The sequence below is a fragment of the Saccopteryx bilineata genome, chromosome 4, assembly GCF_036850765.1.
Source record: "Saccopteryx bilineata isolate mSacBil1 chromosome 4, mSacBil1_pri_phased_curated, whole genome shotgun sequence".
Lineage (NCBI taxonomy): Eukaryota > Metazoa > Chordata > Mammalia > Chiroptera > Emballonuridae > Saccopteryx > Saccopteryx bilineata.
The window spans coordinates 81,404,905-81,427,575 of NC_089493.1; the positions used below are offsets into that span (position 1 = coordinate 81,404,905).

General features: G+C 46.7%; 1 protein-coding gene and 1 long non-coding RNA gene across 4 annotated transcripts in view; one reads left to right on the forward strand and one right to left on the reverse strand.

The window, feature by feature from the left end:
* The window catches only part of PAK6 (p21 (RAC1) activated kinase 6), a 41,224-nt gene extending 40,310 nt beyond the window's left edge, over positions 1 to 914 (reverse strand). The window contains exon 1 of one of the 2 annotated variants that reach the window (XM_066277121.1): positions 803 to 914. The gene's annotated coding sequence lies outside the window, so the exon portion shown is untranslated. Of the gene's footprint in view, positions 1 to 153; positions 289 to 802 lie in introns of those variants that run through there. The other variant, XM_066277119.1, reaches the window with a different exon arrangement.
* LOC136335910 (uncharacterized) lies at positions 268 to 13,209 on the forward strand. Of its 2 annotated transcripts, none has more exons than XR_010731326.1 (3): positions 268 to 394; positions 967 to 1,121; positions 12,924 to 13,209. It is a non-coding gene; the product is annotated as an uncharacterized lncRNA (long non-coding RNA). The 2 variants fall into 2 exon arrangements; XR_010731327.1 differs by lacking the exon at positions 268 to 394 and adding an exon at positions 4,229 to 4,425 and having other exon boundaries at positions 968 to 1,086.
* The last annotated feature ends 9,462 nt before the right edge of the window (positions 13,210 to 22,671 follow it).

The following is a 22,671-nucleotide window of genomic DNA, read 5'->3' on the forward strand; positions in this document are numbered from 1 at the left end:
CAAAAAGGAGAAAAAAAAAAAAAAAAAAAAAGGAAAAGAAAAAGGAAACCTCAGTGTTTTTCTCGCCCAGCCACTTCTCCCAAAGGCTCCTGGTTGGTGTCGTCTTCCCTCTGTGGGCACATAGCTTCCCCCCCTCGGTGGCAGCTTACTCACCGGTGTGCCTGTAAGGCTGCCAGCTGTGTGAGGGAGGTGGGGAGGCCCATGCCGCTCTGCCTGACACACACCAGAGCATGCCCTCTGGGGCCAGGGGATCTGGCCTGAGCACCAGGCCGAGCAGTGGCCCCTGGCTGGGTCCTGAGTATGGAGAAGCCGTGCTCTGGGCGGCCCTCTTCCTGGGGAACGCACGCCTGTGAGCTTGACGGAGAACACATAGGTGCTGACTGGCACCGTATGGGTGAGTAACAGAATTCCTTGGTAGAGAGCTGTCTCCCTAGTGCCCAGGGCTGTCAGAAGAGGAGCAGCCACGTGCTGCCGGGCTGCTGGCCATCCTTGGCCTGCCCTTTGGACACTCCCTATCTTGGCACTCGGCCGTGTATCTGCTGTGGACTCAGAAGGCCTGGGCTTGTCTGAGCTGGAGCTGCTGCTCACCCTGCTCAGGCCAGGTGCTTGGTGTCCCTTTTCCACAGCACCCATCACAGAACCTGGGCTCGCCCAGCATCAGTTAGGATGAGCTGCTGCCAAACCCCCATCCCCATCTCTTTGCAGACTCCCCTGCTGTCCTCAGCACTGGGAGGATACACACTCCCCCACACTCTAACACACCTAACACACACCTGGGGCCACACCCAGCAGAGCCACCTACCTGCTCGGGCCAGCTTAAGCCAATCCAGCCTTGCTCTCCAAATGCCACTCTGGCCCTAGAAGCCACTCATTTACAGAAATATCGGTGGGAGGTGAGTTCTAAGCCAGCCTGGGAGGACTCCAGTCGGTAGGAACCAGTCTCCCCTTCTCTCCCAACACATCTAGAGGACACAGCAGCCTGATCACCATATCTGCTATTGCACTCTGTTGGCTGGCGTCTCTCCTCTGGCACCTTGGGCCCTCACGGCGTCTTCCATATCATTAGGAAGCGGCAGCAGACACTCGGTAGGTCCCATCTTCCTCGGAGCCCAAGATTTAAGGTAAGGGAGACTAGCAGGGGTGGGACTCAAGGTGCAGCTCCAAGTTTCCGGCTCCCAAAATAATCAGGTGCAAAAGGGAAGATAGCAACCTCCAGGCCAGTGGGTGACTCAGTGCCAGTGGGCAGCTTAGTCACCTGGAGGGCTGCTCCCGCTCCTGGCACATCAGGCAGGAAGCAATCCTGGCACATCAGGCAGGAAGCAGCGTCCTCCCCCACCCGCTGTCCACAGCAGGGTTCTCAAAGGGCGCATGGCAGAGGAGCCCCAGCGGGCCCAGGGCTGCCTGGCAGGCGGCACTGGCGGGGGGCTCCAGCCTCCTTCCCGCGGTGGCTCTCCCCTCCTCCACCGAGCACCCGGCTCACTTTGGGATTTCTCCATTAAATCCTCAGGCAGCGACCTGCTCCAACGTTGCTTGGCAATTTTGATATCGTAGAGGGTTGCCATGGGGAGGAGGGTGATGTCATTGACACAAAAAGCCCACTGAATTTACAAATCAGCTGGAGCTGAAGCTATTTATAAAAACTCGTTTTTCCCTGCCTTCCCTTACTGAGGGGGAGGGAGAGGAGGGGCTGCCTGCCGGGATCAGTGGGAGCCTCCCCTAGCCCTTCAGAAACCAGACCTCCCAGGCTCCCCAACCCCTCAGAGCGGATTCAGACATGGCCAGCCCCGACTGCAGCTGGGCCGAGCTCCCCTTCCCCGGTCTCAGCTGGTTTTGCTGTGAGCCGCACATAGTGGGTGCTGGGCAGCATGGACGGTGGTGTCCTGGGTTTGCAGGGACTAGAAGCCAGCCACTTAACCCGCCCCTACCTATCATGGCCCCTGGTCAGAAACAGGGAAGTGCAGGTAGGTAGCTTGAGCTCCTTTGCACATGCCCCTACGGCTAGGGCCCCTGAGCGCTCCAGGTGGAGCCCAGCCTTCTCACAGGGCCCTCCCGCTCTGAGCCTCCCCACCTCCTTCACTGGCTTCTCCCAGTATCCAGCCGGGGGTGTCCAAGCCCTACTTTTGGCTCCCTACCCATCTCTCCACACACTTGCCCATCCTCAGTTGAAACATTATCCTCTCTGTGGCTTTGAGCATCAACCTGGAAATGCTCACTCCGGAGCCCAATGTCCTGCTGCCCAGCTGCAGGTGCCAACGGCCAGCTCCTGCTCCCAGTGCCAAAAGGAGGCAGTGAAAGATGGGAACCTGCTCTTTGACTCTTCCTACTCCCCAGCCCCCTACATCCAAGGTGGCACTGTAGTAAGCACCTAGACAGACATGAGCAGGCCAGGCACAGAAGGTCACCAGGACAAAAGCCCCAGGTGCCCAGCTATGGGAAAACAAGGATCTTCATCCAGGGTAACCTTTCCTCAACTAACTTATTGCTGGTCATGCGGCACCACCACCACCGGCATCACCACCACCACCACCACCACCACCACCACCACCACACACACACACACACCCTGGGGGGGGGGGGATGAACAAGGGGGCTAGAAAATAGCCCTTACACATTAACTCCTAGGGATAACATCTGGGCCTCAAGCTGTGTTTTAGCTCCAGGCCCAGAAAAGCAGCAAAAATCAGACAAGCAACTTCACAGCTGACCTCAGGACCAGTTGCATTGACTAACTAAAAGGACACACCCAGAGAGTTGATGAATATTCTGTTGAGATCCTCCTTGGGACATCTCCTAAAAACTCCATCCTTGAAACCCTTAAGCCTGACCTGTGGTGGCTGAGTGGATAAAGCATCGACCTAGAACATTGAGGTTGCCTGTTCGAAACCCTGGACTTGTGGTCAAGGTACATATGGCAGTTGACGCTTTTTTTTCCTGAAGTGAGGAGCAGGAGGCAGAGAGACAGACTCCCACATGCGCCCGACCGGGATCCACCAGCGTGCCCACCAGGGGGCGATGCTCTGCCCATCTGGGGTATTGCTCCATTGCAACCAGAGCCATTCTAGCGCCTGAGGTGGAGGCCATGGAGACATCCTCAGCACCTGGGCCAACTTTGCTCCAATGGAGCTTTGGCTGCAGGAGGGGAAGAGAGAGAAAGGAGAGGGGGAGGGGTGGAGAAGCAGAGGGGTGCTTCTCCTGTGTGCCCTGGCCGGGAATCAAACTTGGAACTTCCACAAACCAGGCTGACGCTCTACCACTGAGTCAACCGGCCAGGGCAGCAGTCGATACTTTTTGCTCCTCCCCAGTTCTCTCTCTCCCCTGCCTAAAATTAATAAATAAATTTGAGGGGAAAAAAAGCTCTTATTTAAAAAGCCTTAGCCTGACCTGTGGTGGCACAGTGGGTAAAGCATTGACCTGGAAATGCTGAGGTCACTGGTTCAAAACCCTGGGCTTGCCTGGTCAAGGCACATACGGGAGTTCATGCTTCCTGCTCCTCCCCACTTCTCTCTTTCTCTCTCTCCTCTCTCTAAAATGAATAAAAATAAAATCTTAAAAAATAAATAAATAAAAATAAATAAATAAAAAGCCTGAACTGGGGTGGCACAGTGCATGGAGTGTGGACCTGGAACACTGAGGTTGCCGGTTCAAAACCCTAGGCTTGCCCAGTCAATGAACATACAAGAAGCAACAACTATGAGTTCATGCTTCCCACTCTCTCTAAAAAAAATCAATAAAATCTTTTAAAAAAGAAAACCCTTAAGACAGAGGATCCTGTGCTCTCACTCTCGTTCTGGGAACACCCCCACGCCTTACCCCTTGTGCTCTTCTTCACTCTCAGGTTTTCCTTGCCTTTCTTTCTCCTAAACTCTAAGGGACCCCATGAGACTTGGAATAGGTGGTGGCTGTTCGTCCCGGGCTAACCCCCGAACTTGTCTCCAAGGCTCCTTTTTCGCTGACTTTCCAGTGAACCCAAGAAGCCCCACCTAGTCTCATTTCTTTCCTATAACATGTCTAGAGAGCCAAAGCAGGCCTGCCTAGGCTCTTTCCTGTTGCTTCTTTTATCTTAGGTTCTTCCTTGTTTCCTTGTTCCAAACTCTGTAACTAACTGGGACACTCAGTCTCTTAGTGAGTTGACTGCTCAATCCCTTCTGAGTATATTCCTGCACAGCTAATAGATCCTTGCCTTACTTGGTGCACTTTGTCTCTTGATTGAATTTTTTTCCCCAATAAGACAGGAATTGCCTGACCAGGTGGTGGCGCAGTGGATAGAGTGCCGGACTGGGATGCGGAAGGACCCAGGTTCGAGACCCCGAGATCGCCAGCTTGAGTGTGGGCTCATCTGGCTTGAGCAAAGAGCTCATCAGCTTGGACCCAAGGTCGCTGGCTCCAGCAAGGGGTTAATCAGTCTGTTGAAAGCCCATGGTCAAGGTACATATGAGAAAGCAATCAATGAACAACTAAGAAGTTGCAACGCGCAACGAAAAACTAATGATCGATGCTTCTCATCTCTCTCTGTTCCTGTCTGTCTGTCCCTGTCTATCTTTGCCTCTGTAAAAAAAAAAAAAAAAAAGACAGGAATTGAGGTCTCATTGTTTCACCATTAATAGCACTAGGCTCCTTATAGTATCTTTCAAAACTTTAATAAATTTTCTTCCCCAGTGAAGCAATGTGGTGTTTGTTTAAATTTGGCCCTGGCTGGTTGGCTTAGCAGCAGAGTGTCAGCCTGGTGTGTGGAAGTCCAGGGTTCAATTCCTGGTCAGGGCACACAGGAGAAGTGCCCATCTGCTTCTCCACCCTTCCCTCTCTCCTCTCTCTCTACCCCTCCCACAGCCAAGGCTCCATTGGAGCAAAGTTGGCCCAGGCGCTGAAGACGGCTCCATGGCCTCTACCTCAGGCACTAGAATGGCTCCAGCCACAATGGAGCAATGACCCAGCTGGGCAGAGCATTGCTCCCTGGTGGGCGTGCCGGGTGGATCCGGGTCGAGTGCATGCAGGAGTCTGTCTGCCTGCCTATCCCCCCACCCCTGCCCAGCTTATCACTTCGGAAAAAAAAATTTAAAAAGCCCAGACTTTGAGTTTTCACAGTCCTGACTTCAAGTCCCCCTACTGTTCATCAGCCAAGTGAGCTTTGCCATGTTACTTAACCAACTGAACTCAATTTCATCACCCATAAAATGGGGATGATCTCACCTGCCTTCCAGGATTGTGAGGATTAAATGAACAAAGCTTCTGGCATAGAGACTGCTCTTCTCGAGAACTCACTAAACATGAATTTTCTTTTCAGCTTTCAGCTGTCATGACTGTGTTGCTTGTTGCTCATTCTTATCCACCTACAAACTGGTGGCAAGTTAATCTTCCAAAACCATGACCCCAGTCACCTCCTGTGCAAAGGTCTCAAGCAGAACACAGACATTTTAATTAAACTGTACAGTATTGGACCACGTGGCAATAATTATAAAAACTTAGGTCCTCCAACTGCCAGCTGGGTAACCCACCCTAGCTCCAAATTAAGCAGGAAAGAAATTTTTTGATGGCCATCAGGTAACTAATTCCTAGCACTAAAGAGAAGTCCGTAGCACCAAGTTCAGGACAGAAGCCAGGGCAGCCCCAAGGTCTCTAGGCATCAGGATTAACCAGGACAGAAGATGCTTCCACCACACACTCCACCTAGTGCACCTCCATACCTAGTCCAAGAGCAGGGAGCATCTGGTTGGTGGACTCAGGTCATGTATCCACCTTTGGCTTTGGTGAGGGGGAGGGTAGCCTGGGCACATTGGTTCTGTTACTAGACACGATAGGGTGAAGTTTAGGGTGCTATTATGAAAGGAAAGGGTGCTGGAGGCCCAAAACTAGCCAATGGCATCTTTGGCACTTTTTCTAGTCATTTTAAATTCCTGAGTGTGATCATCTGTAATTGTTGATTCTTTTGTTCTTCTTGTCTTCATGGACTTCTGAAGACTGATGGCCTGTACAGACCCATTCCTCTGCTCTATTATTTTGTATAACTTCTTGACTTAATGAAAATATCTGCAAACTTTTTCTTTTACAGGTTGTAGAGAGGGATGAGGGTGGGGGATCTGCCAGCCTTTGGAGGAAACTGTGCAAAGCTTGGCTGCCTGCAGCAGGGGGGCAGGCATGCAGATGCCTGTACTCCCGGGCCAGTGGTGTGCCCTGTGCCCTTCTTTATCCAGTGCAACTGAAACAGGAAATGAATGTTATACTATTTATGTTAGTCTGACTAAAGAATAGAACTAAAATAAGAATGTTCTAACAAAGTAAACTTGTAAAGAAAAATATATACTCAAACCTATACTTTCACTTCTGGCCAAATTCTTGTTACAACTGAAAAGCATGACCCCTCTAGCTGACACACATCAAGGGTTAACATCAGAGCAAGAATGCACGTAAGCGAGAACTGCACATCCTGCCTCAGCCCCCTTCCCCCTCACTCCCATCACACTGAGCCTTGTAGTTTTATTTTTTTTTAGATTTTATTCATTTTAGAGAGGATATGAGAAAGGGGGAGGAGCAGGAAGCATCAACTCCCATATGTGCCTTGACCAGGCAAACCCAGGGTTTTGAACCAGTGACCTCAGTGTTACAGGGCAATGCTTTATCTACTGTGTCACCACAGGTCAGGAGAGCTTTGTAGTTTTGATTCTTGGACAAGGCCAAGAGGACAACCTAACTGCAGAAATACAAGCACTGGTTCAGAGAACAATAACTCTGGTTTATACTAGCTTCAGTTCTGGTTCCAAGGTCAAGGCAACCATAGAGCAGCCAGCCCTAAAGATAAAAACTCCTTCTCAAGAAAAACTGCACATTGGTCCTCCCATAAGGGTTGGTTCTCCCACTCTCGAATTCTCATATCCCCCTTATATAATCTGGCCAAGGCACCTAAACTGTTACAATGAATTTTGAGGACAAGAGTCCCCCCATCTTCTCAGGTTGCTGGCATTTGAATAAACTTCTTTCCCTCCAGTTGGCACCAGTCTCGTGAGTCTGGCTTTTCATGGCAGCAGGCAGCTGGACCTGCGGGTCATTTCTCCAGTTTCAGAACCACCTCTCTGCTAATCCCAGTAGGCTGTGAATTCTTCACGACAGGAATCCCAACATGGTGCTTGGCACATAGTAGATGCTCATGCAAACTTTGAATGAATGAATGAATGAATGAATGAACACCTAAAGAGGTTCTGTGCCACCCTTAGTTGGAATGTGGTGAGTCATGGAGCTGAGAGGGATTCTAGAATAATCAGCCCCACCCCTTCTTCTACAGGTGAGAAAACTGCAGCCCAGAGATTAGGTGACTCAGCAAAGCCACTAAGGAAACGAGGCAGACTGGCATGTGGCTTTTCCTCCTCATAGGTGTCTGTTGTTCCCTTTGCTGTCCACACAGGCCCATTCTAACTCAAGCCCCGAGGGCGATGCATCTGTAATTTAGTCAAAGGCAGCAGTGGCACTGTCACCATGGGCATTTCTGCCTGTGAATCTTGCCTCCCAGGGTTGCAGCAGTACAAATCAGCCAAGATAGTGTCCTTACGTTTTCTTAATAAAATCTTTCACTTGAAGCTTTCGTTTTTAAAAAATGGACATAGTTGTAGCCTCAAAAGCAACTTGCCTCATCGGCACCATTTTGGTGAGTTAGGTTCAGCTGGAATGATTGCCTACATCACAATATTCTATTGCATGGTTTTAAAAGAATCATTTGGAGATATGTTTAAAAGGCCACGTAACAATGAAGTTCCCAAATTTTTCTAAATAAATGGCTTTCCCAAAGAATGATATTTCAGAAAAAAGTCTAGCCCTGATTGGGTAGCTCAGTTGGTTAGAGCTTCATCCCGGCACACTAGGTTGCAGGTTCAATCCCTGTTCAGGGAACATAAAAGAATCAACCCAATGAATGCATACATAAGTGGAACAAATCGATTTTTTTCTTTCTAAAATCAATAAACAAAAATTTAAGAAAAAAAAAGTCTAGGGGTCTAGTATATTAAAAAAATTCCTTTTCACTGCCAAATTTTTCTAGATCTTTAAATTCTTTCACTCCTCACCTCCTTGTGCTGCACGTGTAAAGCGTGCTTTACACAGGCCTTTTGCTGAGTGGGCCTGTCTTCACCTGCCCACACTCATCACCACCTCACACCTCAGGGCCAGGAAGGGAGGACAGATTCTGTTTGTCTTCACCTCCACCATCCCAAGCCAGGGCAGGCTCCAGAAAGGAAGCCCTGGATTAACGAGCAGGTGTTGTTGCTGGAGGCCCGTGTTCTGCACTCCAGGGCTGCTGTTACTTCTGCCTGGCACCCAGGAGAGCTGGGCCAGAGGCAAGGGCCTCACCTTTATTATTATTATTATTATTATTTTTGGTATTTTTCCGAAGCTAGAAACGGGGACAGACTCTCGCATGCACCCGACCGGGATCCACCCGGCACGCCCACCAGGGGGCGACGCTCTGCCCACCAGGGGGTGATGCTCTGTCCCTCTGGGGCGTTGCTCTGCCTCGATCAGAGCCACTCTAGCGCCTGGGGCAGAGGCCAGGGAGCCATCCCCAGCGCCCAGGCCATCTTTGCTCCAATGGAGCCTCGCTGCGGGAGGGGAAGAGAGAGACAGAGGAAGGAGAGGGGGAGGAGTGGAGAAGCAGATGGGCGCTTCTCCTGTGTGCCCTGGCCGGGAATCGAACCCGGGACTTCCGCACGCCAGGCCGATGCTCTACCACTGAGCCAACCGGCCAGGGCCAGGGCCTCACCTTTAAAAGATTTTTGCCAAATGGCTTCCTGCATGGCAGGTGAGGTGTCTGGGGGTGGGGGGGGGGAGATGCTTCCAGGGCACCTGTCTATCCTCTGAAGTATTGGTAGCAAAAGGGAGGAAGACCAGGTCAAGTCCTCAGTAGGAAGGATGCTTAAGGGCCTGTCAGATAGGGATACTGTGGGTACCTTCTGTGCCCACTCCTCTAGTCTTATTCCTCCTTCCACACAGGGTGATGAAGTGGCCCGGTGGCAGGGCAGGGTGTGGACGACGGCTGGCAGGGGGCTGCTATCATGCTCTATGAGAGAGGTGAATAGAAGCGCCTGCTGGGGTGCAGATTAGGGATTTCTCCAGAAACTCTTTCTTCAACTAAAGCAAACTGGAAAAGCCTAAGAGAAGTTACTACCAACAACCTTGCTGCCTGGCCACCGCCATTCTGGCCTCAATCAGAAGGCCCAAGGCTGGCCCTCTGCCTAAAAGCAAATAGGAAACGTGAAGCCTTCCAGTAGCTCAGTCTGAGCTGAAAAACCTGCCTGGAAACCAAGTGACAGGGAAATGGGGAGGAGAAGGGGCCATAGCACTGACAGAAAACAAAGATACCTTGAGATGCCGGCTTAACATCCCTCATGCCTTTTGAGCAACTGGGGGAGGCCAGAAGAGTGACAGAGGTGTGGTCAATGGACAGACAGGCCCAGAGAAGAGGGCCATGTCAGCAACTGGTCAGAGAGGCACCATTTTGTATGGTCTTCCCATGTTGCCCAACCTATCACAATGCTATAGGGCAGTGGTCCCCAACCCCTGGGCTGCGGACTGATACCGGTCCATGGGCCATTTGGTACCGGTCCACAGAGAAAATAACTTACATTATTTCCGTTTTATTTATATTTAACTCTGAACGATGTTTTATTTTTAAAAAATGACCAGATTCTCTCTGTTACATCTGTCTAAGACTCACTCTTGACGCTTGTCTCGGTCAAGTGATACATTTATCCCTTCCACCCTAAAGGCCGGTCCGTGAAAATATTTTCTGACATTAAACTGGTCCGTGGCCCAAAAAAGGTTGGGGACCACTGCTATAGGGGACATGCGGGAAGGGAGCCCATGCCAGAATCTCACCAGGATTAGAAGTGGCCCTACCTAGCGACTTTGTTGACCTACAAGAATTTCCCCTCAGGAGAAACAGTATACTTGAAGTGAATAGGGAATAGAATGCTTTTTCCAGGGAGTATGGAATTCTGAAAATACTTGGTTTTGTGAGATGGGGTGGCAGCAGCTGAATAAATTTTTATGAAGTATTTGGCATCTGCCAGCATAGTATGGCTAGCCTTTTTCTACATGTCAGTTCATTAAATCCTAAAAACACCAGGCCCTGGCCGTATAGCTCAGTTGGTTAGACCTTCATCTCGATACACTAAGGTTGTAGGTTTGACCCCCAGTCAGGGCACATACAAGACTCAACCAATGAATGCATAAATGAAACAACAAATTGATGTCTCCTTCTCCCTTCTTCTAAAATCTTTTTTTTGGGGGGGGGTATTTTTCCCTAAGTTAGAAGCGGGGAGGCAGACTCTCGCATATGCTCGACTGGGATCCACCCGGCATGCCCACCAAGGGGCGATGCTCTGCCCATCTGGGGCATTGCTCCATGCAGCTGGAGCCATTCTAGTGCCTGAGGTGGAGGCATGGAGCTGTCCTCAGGGCCCAAACCAACTTTGCTCCCATAGAGCCTTGGCTGTGGGAGGGGAAGAGAGAGACAGAGAGGAAGGAGAGGGGGAAGGGTGGAGAAGCAGATGGGCGCTTCTCCTGGGTGCCCTGGCTGGAAATAAAACCCAGGACTTCCACATGCCGGGCCAACGCTCTACAGCTGAGCCAACCAGCCAGGGCTCTAAAATCAGTTTTAAAAATCCTCAAAATACCAAAGGTCTGTGTTATTATCCCAATTTATACAGATGAGGTACCTGATGCTCAGTGTGGCCCTGGCTCTCACTGTAACTCCCTGGGGCAGCTCTGGCTTGACTGTTTCTGAGTGACACTGCAGACAGCAGGAGGGAGCCACTCAGTTGGGCTGTGGCCACAACCTGCTCTGATGGGCTGCGAGTGGTGCAGAAAGGGATGTGCCTGCCTCTGGCTGCCTTTCATCTCTGTGGGACAGAAGGACAGGGTCTTCAGACTTCAGGAGGGTGTCAGGACTCAATCCTAGAAGTTCAATGGCGGGCAGCAGACCCAGCAGTGGTATGTCTGAAGGATCAGCCTTTCCTAGGAGCATCCTCTAAGAGAGGGGTTGGCCCCTCTCAGAGCACAGAAAAGGCAGGACTAGCAGAAACTGGCTGGGCCTTCACTCAAGAGAGTGAAAAAGAAAAGTCTTTTGTCAGAGTGAAATGGGCACCCCTCTCCACTAGGCTGGTCCCAGGGGCACTTCAGGGGATCGACCCTGAGAAGTTATCAGCAATGTGAGGGCTGGCTCAGGAACTGGTCAGAACAGAGTTACAAACTGCAGAGTCCCAAGTACTGGATAGAGAGAGGAAGGGAGGGAGGAAAGTGTGTGAAACATCAACTTATAGTTGCTTCACTTATAGTTGTCCAATGATTGCTTCTCATATGTGCCGTGACCAGGGGGCTCAAGATGAGCCAGCGACCCCTTGCTCAAGCCTGCTACATTGGGCTCCAGCCAGCGACCTTGGGACATGTTGATGATCCTGCACTCAAACCAGCGACCCCACATTCAAGCTGGCAAGCCTTTGCTCAAGCCGATGAGCCGCTCGCTGCTCAAGCTGATCTTGGGGTTTTGAACCGGGGACCTAAGTGTCCCAGGTTAACGCTCTACCCACTCTGCCACCACCAGTCAGGCACCAGAAGCAGTCTTCTTTAACACATCTCAGCTCCTGCAATGAGCAAGCACTTGTGATGAATCTGGCAGCACAGGTGACACAAAGCAGCAATAGGACACACGTGGAGAGTTCCCAATGTCCCTACAATGACTGGCTAAAAGCGAATTTTCTTGAGCACGTATTATAGGCTATATACTGTGCCAGCTAAGCCCTTACATTACCTTGTTAAATTCTTAAATAATCCAATTAATGAATCCATTCAATATCTATTGAGAACCTGCTAGGTACAAAGCTCAAATGCCTGTCCTCATGTAATTTACCATCTAGGTAGAAATTATCATCCCACTTCAGAAATGAGTAAACTAAGGCCTCCTAAAGTTAACTCACTTGCTTAGGTCACTAACAAAAAGGACAGTGTTTAGAACCCAAGCAATCTGTTTCAGCATCCAGGATGCTATGTTGCTGCCAAATACTTTTCCCTTCCCAACACCATCCATGCGACAGACTACTAGTTTCCTCTCTAAAGCGATTTCATCCCTCTTACCTGCTGGAAGAAACAAATGTAGGTTGATGTACACTCTTCCCATTCCGGTGTGCTTAGGGAAAGAAAGGCCTCCAACACCATTCCCCGGAGGTGGGGAGGGGGGGTGAATCTTAATTAGCTTGAACCAATTTTGGTAATCCCCTTCCCTTTGCCCGGGATTGGTATAAGGCCCAGGGCATGCAACAACATGACCAAGAAATAAGAGGGGAACTTTGCTGAGAGAGTTTTGTAGTTTTCTTGTGCTACGTGAGGTTGTTGAGTTTGGAACTGTGGTGGCCATCCGGGTTCCTGAGGGGACCAGCCCAAGGACAAAAGCCAATACAGGGGTCCTCGGGTTACAACAGTCTCAATATACATTTCGAGTTTACAACGTTCACTTCCATAAAAACTTTAAAAAATTGAGACATGAGTGTTTCGGCTTATGCCGTGTCATACTTTTTTTTTAACATTTTTTTGTCTTTTTTTGTTACTACAGTACAGTATACAGTACAATATATTTGTCCTTTTCCTTTTACTGTGGCTTAGTTGTTTTTATGTTCTTGATTATGATTTTACAACTGTGTTAGGATAGGTAAGTGACTTAGGCTAGGTGTGTTGCAAATTACACCAAAATTCAGGCTACATCACTGTCGTAGGAATGGAACTGTTGTAACCCAAGGAACCCTTGTATACTGAGGATGGCAGAATAGAAACATGGAAACAATTGGGTCCTCCACGAATTGAACTCCAAACTTATGTGAGATAGCAGACATTCTTACCCCTTATGGTATTTTGCATGGTTTTCTGATTTTTATTTATTTATTTTTTTGCAGGTAAAAACTACCCAATATAAACCAGCTTCAATCTCTGACATACCACAATGGCTTCGAGAACACCCCAACCCAAGTTGGCCCTCACTTCTGCTGAAGTGCCCTAACACATCTGCGTGACTCTGCTGCTGGTCATGGCTTATTTTGAGATGCATTTTGACTTACTTCTCTCGATATTGTTTTGGCTTTTCACCTGTGATATCCTATTTCTCTAAATTACAAACTCCCTGAAGGGAGTAAGCATGCCTTATATTTCTTAGTATCCTTTCTAGAGCCCCAATAGAGCTTAATAAATATTTATAGGCTAATCTTCTTTGACACATTTCAAGAGATTATTTCCAGCCCTGGAGGGATAAATGGACATGTTTAAATAAAGTAAAACAGGAGTCAACAAGTACAGCTAGAGGCCTGAGTAACAGGGTTAGGCATTTCAATCATGGTTTTGATTTCATAATGAATTATACGAACTCCACCTGCCTCCTGTGTGCCCAGCTCTGGGATGCTGCTGAGGAGACTGAGAGGAATCTGCTGCTTGCTATGAGCCAAGAAACTCATGTTTGGCAACCATATTGTGTTTTTAATTCTCACAAGAGCCCTTCAGAGTAGGAACTATCAAGGCTAGTTTATATAGAGCAGACTGACCTGCCTGGATCAAGCAGTGGGTAAGGAGCAAATGTAGGGCATGAGCCCAGGTTTCCCAGTTCCTAAATCAAGTCTATAGGGCTTTCTATGCTTCCATTTCCTTTTTCCTGTTAGGCAGTGGTCACCTTTTATCCAGTGGCTCTGGATAGGGATGTAGCAGAGCATAGAAGAGACTAAATGTCTTGGCTATAAATGGGTTGAGTAGGCCTTGCTCACCAAGTCAGAAATTCATTCCTCTGGTACGGGAGAAGAAAAGAGGAGAGGAGAGGAGAGAGAAGGAGTGAGATGCATCTGTAGGTGACTAGAGAAGGGATCTATATCCCATTTCCCACCAATGTGAGCAGCAAGATCCAGCCTGACACTTCAGAGCAAATGAGGCGAGACGCAGTCTTTTGGATTTAGGCTGTTTTTAACTGCAAACATTTGGTTCACCAGAGGTCACTTCCAACAGAAGCAAGCCATTTTTCCTTATCCTTTAGGTTACAGAATACCACGTTTCTATAACTAACCTTTATTATGTTATAGATTTAGCTATAGTCTTTACTGTAAATTAACCCAAGACAGTGAGGCTCCAATCAACTAGCTGGATCCCAATGTACTTGAGAGGTTTCCAGAGAACTTTAAACCATTTAAACATTTGAACTAAATCAGTACAAGCATCTACAAGTGTCTTTACTTACTAAAGACACTTAGTTGTCAATACTCTGTCAAGTAGGCACCCAGGTTAGCCTCATTTTATAGAGAAAGACAAAGGTTCAGAGAAGAAGTAACTTGTTCAATGCAGAATACCTGGGTTTGAATCCTGGCTGTGTGGCATTGAACAAAACCCAGGTATTCTGGTTCCTAGAGAGATCATTTTGTTTGGTACCATAGGCAGGCAGCCACCTCAATACTGAGGTTCTAGGAGGTCCTCGGCCTGTGAAGTTATGCCCTGTAATGTAAGCACTATATGCAAGTTAACCTAGGGTATAAAAAGATAGATCTTGTCCCAAAGAGCTTATCTTGTTAGGGAAGGCATGTACATGCACCTGTCCTAGACAATAACGTAGCAGGGGAATGGTACAGGTAGAAGCTACACAGTCTGTACACTATGGAATCTTAACAGCTGGTCCCATGGTCAGATGCTGGATGTGCCTGACTGGGTGAGTCCTGAGCAAATGATCTGTTCAATGACGGGGTAGTTGATCTAGAAAGTCTCTCTCAGCAATACTAGTTAACATTTGTCTAGTCTGCCTAGTGTATGGCCCCCTGGCTTCACCGGGACGCCTTGACTCACTGTACCACACATACTCACCCTTCACCATCTCAGTTCCTTAAGTGATCTCTCATTGAAGCTTCATGTGTTATTCTTCCCAATATTTTTATTACTTTATTCTAGAATTACCAAGTTTCTTTTTCAATTTTGTTTAAAAAACACAAACTCAAACAAGTAAATGTATATTTATCCTTTTGTTCAGATTTTAATGGGTATTTGTTTTTATGAAATGCCATCCTTACTTTGCTGATAGCAGGACTGAAGCAACTAAATAAAATGCATCACATGACTGGGCCAGTAAGATTATACTGTGAAACGGCAGCACACGCTGATTCACATAACTGTTTCAAATAAATGTGAGGCTGAATTAAACACACATGGGAAATAAAGTACACATTTTGATGGAATAAATAAACCTCTGAAAATAACATTTGATTTTGAAAAGAGTACACAGGACAATGAAGTGTAGCATGATGCGGGGTCATCAGCCAGTAACAGTGGGAGGTTACACAAACATACATGAAGTGACACAACAGTTAGGGAAGTGAGACTGCAATGAAGGTCCACGCTGCGCCCGGGACGGGACGGGACGGATTTCCCCTCACAGAGGCTCTAACAGAACTAGATTTTTTTTAAACTCATGGCTGCACTTTTCCAACATTTTAATTCAGTCCTTATTTTTGAGAACTATGTGCTAATTTCTGGGAGTATATAAAGTTAATAGACACAAACTCCTTTGCTCCCATGGGGTTTGAAAACTAGCAGCTTGACTGGGCAACCACTACTTCCCATGGAGAGGAATCTGAACTTCTGGATAATAATGCTCAGCAGCAGACGTTTGCCATAGAAGCCTCTCAGAGAGAAAGAGGATAGGAAGCAGTGTGCTCTGACAGAAAAGAAGTACATGTTTACAGAAGTTTAGCCTAAGTTCATTATTGTTGGTTCCTGTCTTAATCATACAATATCAGTTTATGGAAACTCAAGTTTTTATACAAAAGCCACAAAACATATATATATATATATTTTTTTTTTTTTTAAAGTTGAGTTTTATATAATTCAAACATGGGAAGCTGTACTAGTAGGAAGGTGGTAATTTTAGAAAGCATATCTTGAATAGAAACATGACAAAACACTTGAACACATACAACTTTTTATATATTAGTCAATGATTTAAAATTATTTTCAGTCTGTCATTTTAATTCCAAATTAATCTTGCTTTTATATTTGGATAATAAAGAGTCCCATATTTCCCATTTAAAACCCCCCCACAAAATAACACATTAGGCTTTTTACTTTTTAAAATGTAGGTAATTTCTTAGCCTAGATTATCCTATAGACCTAAAAAGGTAATACATATACATTGTAGAAATGTACAAATGGAAAAGTAAAAGCCTTCATTCTTTCCTTTCTTCACCACTATATGTTCTCCCCTAAAGGCAATCACATTTCCCCTCAGCTTTTTTTTTAACATAGCTAAAAATGTCTGGAAGTCATCTTTCAAAGCCTAATTAAGGCCTGCCATCTCTTGGGCTCAGGCCAAACTGGAAGACTTGCCTTCAGTGACAGTGCCAAGGCACCTCCAGTCCACAGAAGTGGTCTGGCGCCATCTCTGCACTAGTCTGGGACTCCGGCCTTTCCAGGCTCTTTCGTATTGATTATCCTTTGGGGAACAATAAGCCTTGGAAGCAGGGAGGATAACAATTACAAACAGTGCTTTATCTCTGATTACCTGTGCCAATGTTTATTTAAGATAAATATTAGGAAACTTTACCAACTGAAATAAATGATTACTTAAATGTAATGCAAATTGCCAAATCCCCTAATAATGCACCAAATTTCCACTTCAACTAATAATATATGAGTTGCTTGCTTCCCTTCATCCTCAAACACAATTTTAAACAGTTTTGTGAATAATGAAAATTTCAGGTTTAGGTTGCATTTTTACAGGAAACAAAGTAAATCCCTTCCCTTCAGAGCTTAAATTCTAGTAGTGGGATACAGGAAAAAGAATACATATATTTGAATGAATGTGAGGCTGAATTAAACACATGTGGGAAATAAAGTACACATTTTTTTGTTGTACTTTTCTGAAGTTGGAAATGGGGAGGCAGTCAGACAGACTCCCGCACCCGACCGGGATCCACCCGGCATGCCCACCAGGGGGCGATGCTCTGCCCATCTGGGCCTTTGCTCTGTTGCAACCAGGGCTATTCTAGCGCCTGAGGCAGAGGCCACAGAGCCATCCTCAGCGCCCGGGCCAACTTTGCTCCAATGGAGCCTTGGTTGTGGGTGGGGAAGAGAGAGACAGAAAGGAAGGAGAGGGGGAAGGGTGGAGAAGCAGATGGGCGCTTCTCCTGTGTGCCCTGGCTGGGAATCGAACCCGGGACTCCTGCAGGTCAGGCCAACGCTCTACCACTGAGCCAACCGGCCAGGGCCTAAAGCACACATTTTGATGTAATAAATAAGCCTGTGAAAATAACATTTAATTTTGAAAAAAATAAATAGGATAATATACACACACACACACACACACACACACACACACACACACACAAGGTGGTGATAGTGCTATAGAAAAAATAAAGCAGGGTAAAGAGGGATAGAAATTAAGAGTAGTGTGTGTGTGTGTGTGTGGGGGGGGGGGGAATGCTACTTTGTATGGAATGACCAGGGAAGGCCTCTGATAAAATGCATATTTGAGAAGACTTAAGAGAAGTAAGGGAGTGAAAACCCAGGACAGGACATTCCAGGCAGGAGAAATGGCAAAGCAAACAGGCCATAAAGAGAGAAACTGGTTGGCATGTTGAGGAGCAACAAGTATGTGGACAGACTAGGGTGAAGTGAACAAAGAAAAGAGAAGTCAGAAAAGAGGTCAGATCTGGTAGGGTCTTGTCAGTTGTGACAAGGTCTTCAGATTTTGTGCTGTGTGAGAAGGGAAGGCAGTGGAGGGCTCATACATGACTGGAGGTGGCTGGGGGAAGCACAGAGACATTTATGAGACACTGAGATAATCCAAGTGAAAGATGATACAAGTTTATATTTTAAGTAATTTTTCCTATATTGAGTTTATGGGGATTTTTTTGGAGGGGGGAGTGATAGTTGGCCATGTTAGATTTTGTTTATCTACTATATAGTAACATAGGTATCTCTCTTTTTTTTTAAATTTTATTAAAAAAATTTTTTTTTCCTTAAGTGAGAAGTGGGGAGGCATAGAAACAGACTCCCACATGTGCCTTGAACTAGGTAGGATGCACCCGGCAAGCCCCCTACTGGGTGATGCTCAGCCCTTCTGAGGCTGTTGCTCCATTGCTTGGCAACCAAGCTATTTTAGTACCTGAGGCGAGACCATAGAGTCATCCTCAGTGCCTGGGGCCAACATGCTCCAATCTAGCCATGGCTGTGGGAGAAAAGAGAGATAGGGAGAGAGAGGAAGAGGGAGAGGGGTGGAGAAGCAGATGGTCACTTTTCCTGTGTGTCCTGACCAGTAATCAAACCCGGGACATCCACACACTAGGCAGACACTCTACCACTGAGCCAACCAGCCAAGGATACAGCAATCTTCTTGTTTTTATCTTAGTTTTATGTCACACAGACAAAAGATTACAAAGTCATCTAATATTTTATATTTTCATTTTTTATATTAACATTTTTTATCTATCTAAAATTGTTCTGTGGATAAGCAGTATAACAGACAAAGACCACTGCACATGGCTAGTCACATGTGTACTGGGCTGGGCTGAAGTCCAGTCAAGCAATGGTGCATTGAGAGATACTGAGTCCACTAGAGGAAGAGGCCTTTCGCTAATTTATGCAAAGGTGCTATATGAACTAGTGGTGCACTGCTGATAGAGTTAAAACTCTAATCCATTGTTTCAACAGCAGTTATTGAATAATCCATCTTTTTCCACACTGATTTGAAATGCCATCTTTATCCTATTCTATTCAAGGCTTCTTGTGTTTTTTTTTTTTTTTTTTTTCATTTTTCTGAAGCTGGAAACAGGGAGAGACAGTCAGACAGACTCCCGCATGCGCCCGACCGGGATCCACCCGGCACGCCCACCAGGGGCGGCGCTCTGCCCCCCAGGGGGCGATGCTCTGCCCATCCTGGGCGTCACCATGTTGCGACCAGAGCCACTCTAGCGCCTGAGGCAGAGGCCACAGAGCCATGCCCAGCGCCCGGGCCATCTTCGCTCCAATGGAGCCTTGGCTGCGGGGGGGGGGGGGGGGGGACAGAGAGGAAAGCGCAGCGGAGGGGTGGAGAAGCAAATGGGCGCTTCTCCTATGTGCCCTGGCCGGGAATCGAACCCAGGTCCTCCGCACGCTAGGCCGACGCTCTACCGCTGAGCCAACCGGTCAGGGCTGCTTCTTGTGTTTTTGATGGAAACATGGACTTCATTAAAGTATTTTTTTAATTTAAAAAATTTTTTAAAGATTTAATTTATTCATTTTAGAGAGAAGAGAGAGAAAGAAAGAGAGAGAGGAGCAAGAAGTATCAACTCCCATATGTGCCTTGACTGGGCAAGCCCATGGTTTTGAACTGGCAATCTCAGCATTCCAGGTCTACGCTTTATCCACTGCACCACCACATGTCAGACCAGACCTTATTAAAGTTGAAGTCTATCCTATTAAAAAAGTTTTTTTACAAAGAACTCATAAAACTCAACAACAAACAAACAATCCAATAAAAAAATGGGAAGAGGACATGAACAGATACTTCTCCCACGAAGAAATACAAATGGCCAACAGATATATGAAAAGATGTTCATCTTCTTTAGTTATTAGAGAAATGCAAATCAAAACTGCAATGAGATACCACCTCACACCTGCTAGATTAGCTATTATTAACAAGACAGGTAATAGCAAATGCTGGAGAGGCTGTGGAGAAAAAGGAACCCTCATACACTGCTGGTGGGAATGTAAAGTAGTATAACCATTATGGAAGAAAGTATGGTGTTTTCTCAAAAAACTGAAAATAGAACTACCTTATGACCCAGCAATCCCTCTACTGTGTATATACCCCAAAAACTCAGAAACACTGATACGTAAAGACACATGCAGCCCCATGTTTATTGCAGCATTGTTCACAGTGGCCAGGACATGGAAACAACCAAAAAGCCCGTCAATAGATGACCGGATAAAGAAGATGTGGCACATATCCACTATGGAATACTACTCAGCCATAAGAAATGATGACATCAGATCATTTACAGCAAAATGGTGGGATCTTGATAACATGATAGGAAGTGAAATAAGTAAATCAGAAAAAAACAGGAACTGCATTATTCCATACATAGGTGGGACATAAAAGTGAGACTAAGAGACATTGATAAGAGTGTGGTGGTTACGGGGAGGAGGGGGGAGAGGGAGAGGGAAAAGGGGAGGGGGAGGGGCAAAAAGAAAACTAGATAGAAGGTGACAGAGGACAATCTGACTTTGGGTGATGGGTATGCAACATAATTGAATGACAAGATAACCTGGACATGTTATCTTTGAATATATGTATCCTGATTTATTGATGTCGCCCCATTAAAAAAATAAAATTATTAAAAAAAAAGTTTTTTTAAATGTATCTTCCTCACAAGGGCAGTCTTAATTTTAGGAGCCAGATTGGAAGCAAACTTTTGCATATTAGAAAGAGTTGGTGGCCGGTTGGCTCAGCGGTAGAGCGTTGGCCTGGCGTGTGGAGGACCTGGGTTCGATTCCCGGCCAGAGCACACAGGAGAAGCGCCCATTTGCTTCTCCACCCCCCTCTTCCTCTCTGTCTCTCTCTTCCCCTCCCGCAGCCAAGGCTCCATTGGAGCAAAGATGGCCTGGGCGCTGGAGATGGCTCCTTGGCCTCTGCCCCAGGTGCTAGAGTGGCTCTGGTCATGGCAGAGTGAAGTCCGGGAGGGGCAGAGCATCGCCCCCTGGTGGGTAGAGCATCGCCTCTGGTGGGCGCGCCAGATGGATCCTGGTCGGGCACATGCGGGAGTCTGTCTGACTGTCTCTCCCCGTTTCCAGCTTCAGAAAAAATACAAAAAAAACCCCCAAAAAAAACCAAAAAAAAAAAAAAGAAAAAGAAAAAGAAAGAGTTGGTAAAGTTAGACTATTAATTTCTCATATTTTCATGCAACAGGAAAGCACTTTTTGCTGTCTTTGCTTAAAAACTTTAGCCTAAACACAGTAAGATTCATTTCAGCCTGACCTGTGGTGGTGCAGTGGATAAAGCGTCAACCTGGAAATGCTGAGGTCACCAGTTCGAAACCCTGGGCTTGCCTGGTCAGGGCACATATAGGAGTTGATGCTTCTAGCTCCTCTCTCCCTCTCTGTCTCTCCCTCTCCTCTCTAAAATGAATAAGTAAAAAAAATTAAAAAAAAAAAAGATTCATTTCAAAAAGCCTTGTGCTAACCCCCTCAAAGGCTTTCTTATCTACCTTGAGATAATAGTTTAGCTAACCTTCTAAAGTCCTACTGTTACAGGAAATCTTTTTATTTCCAGGTTCATGATCGGTATCAGTAGAGCACTCTGACTTGGGTGGAAGGCTTCACACAATTGTCACAGGAGGGTGAAGGCTTTCACAGCAGTACGTTAGTGGATGTACACTTTGTGTATGGTGAGGCACTATAAACCCCCTGGTCTCTTTATCAAACAAAAGTGAAAATCCTGTGTTTTAAGCTGTTTTCCCCCCTTTCTAAGTCTATCATTATGCTATTCCTGCCTTAGTGAGAAAGAAATAAGAATCTTCTGCCAAAAATCAGAAGCTTCTTTCTTCCAAGACAAACAAGCATAAAATATAAGACAAGAGAAAGCATGCTGCTTGTAGTTTTATGCTTAGGCAAAGAAAAAACTATATCATAGGCCCTAACAGGTCAGGGACTGCTTTCTCGCCTCTAAAAAGAAGGACTAGAGTTGGAGGGGATGGGGAATGGAGGAAGAGGTGGCAAAGCAGTTGCAAGTTCTCTAATAAGCGGCTTCCTCAGATTCTTCTCCCTTTTCCTCTGAGTGGACTGCCAGAGAACTTTCTCCTTAAAGCAATGGTTTGCCAGCTTTGCTATCAAGGTTGCTGAAGAATTCACTAGATGGTAGCTAAACTTATGTTAAGAAAGAATCTAGCCTGACCAGGTGGTGGCGCAGTGGATAGAGCGTAGGACTGGAATGCGGAGGACTCAGGTTCAAGACTCTGAGGTCACCAGCTTGAGCATGGGCTCATCTGGTTTGAGCAAAGTTCACCAGCTTGAACCCAAGGTCGCTGGCTCGAGCAAGGGGTTACTCAGTCTGCTGTAGCCCCCCGGTCAAGGCAGATATGAGAAAGCAATCAATGAACAACTGTGTCGCAATGAAAAACTAATGATTGATGCTTCTCATCTCTCTTCATTCCTGTCTGTCTATGTCTATCCCTGTCTATCCCTCTCTCTGTCTCTGTAAAAAAAAAAAAAAAAAGAATCTAAATTGTTCAGCCTCAGAGGACTTTGTGTCAAAGCGGTAGATTGAAATATGAGAACAGAGCAGTTGAAGGGTTCAATTGCATAAAAGATACAGATATGTAATTTTACATCACCGGTTGTAGGGGAAGCAAACGTGAAAATGTTTCAAGAGTCGTATTTTGGGGAAAAGCAAGAATTTCCAACTTATCCAAGTCATGTTTCAGTGTTTCAACAATACATGCTTAAATACTTTTAGTTGAGATATACTACTTAGAATTTTCTGCTTTCCAGAAATCTTAGAGCAGTAACAGTGACAACTAGAGCTTTAAAAAATCAGGTACTAGGGCCCTGGCCGGTTGGCTCAGCGGTAGAGCGTCGGCCTAGCGTGCGGAGGACCCGGGTTCGATTCCCGGCCAGGGCACACAGGAGAAGCGCCCATTTACTTCTCCA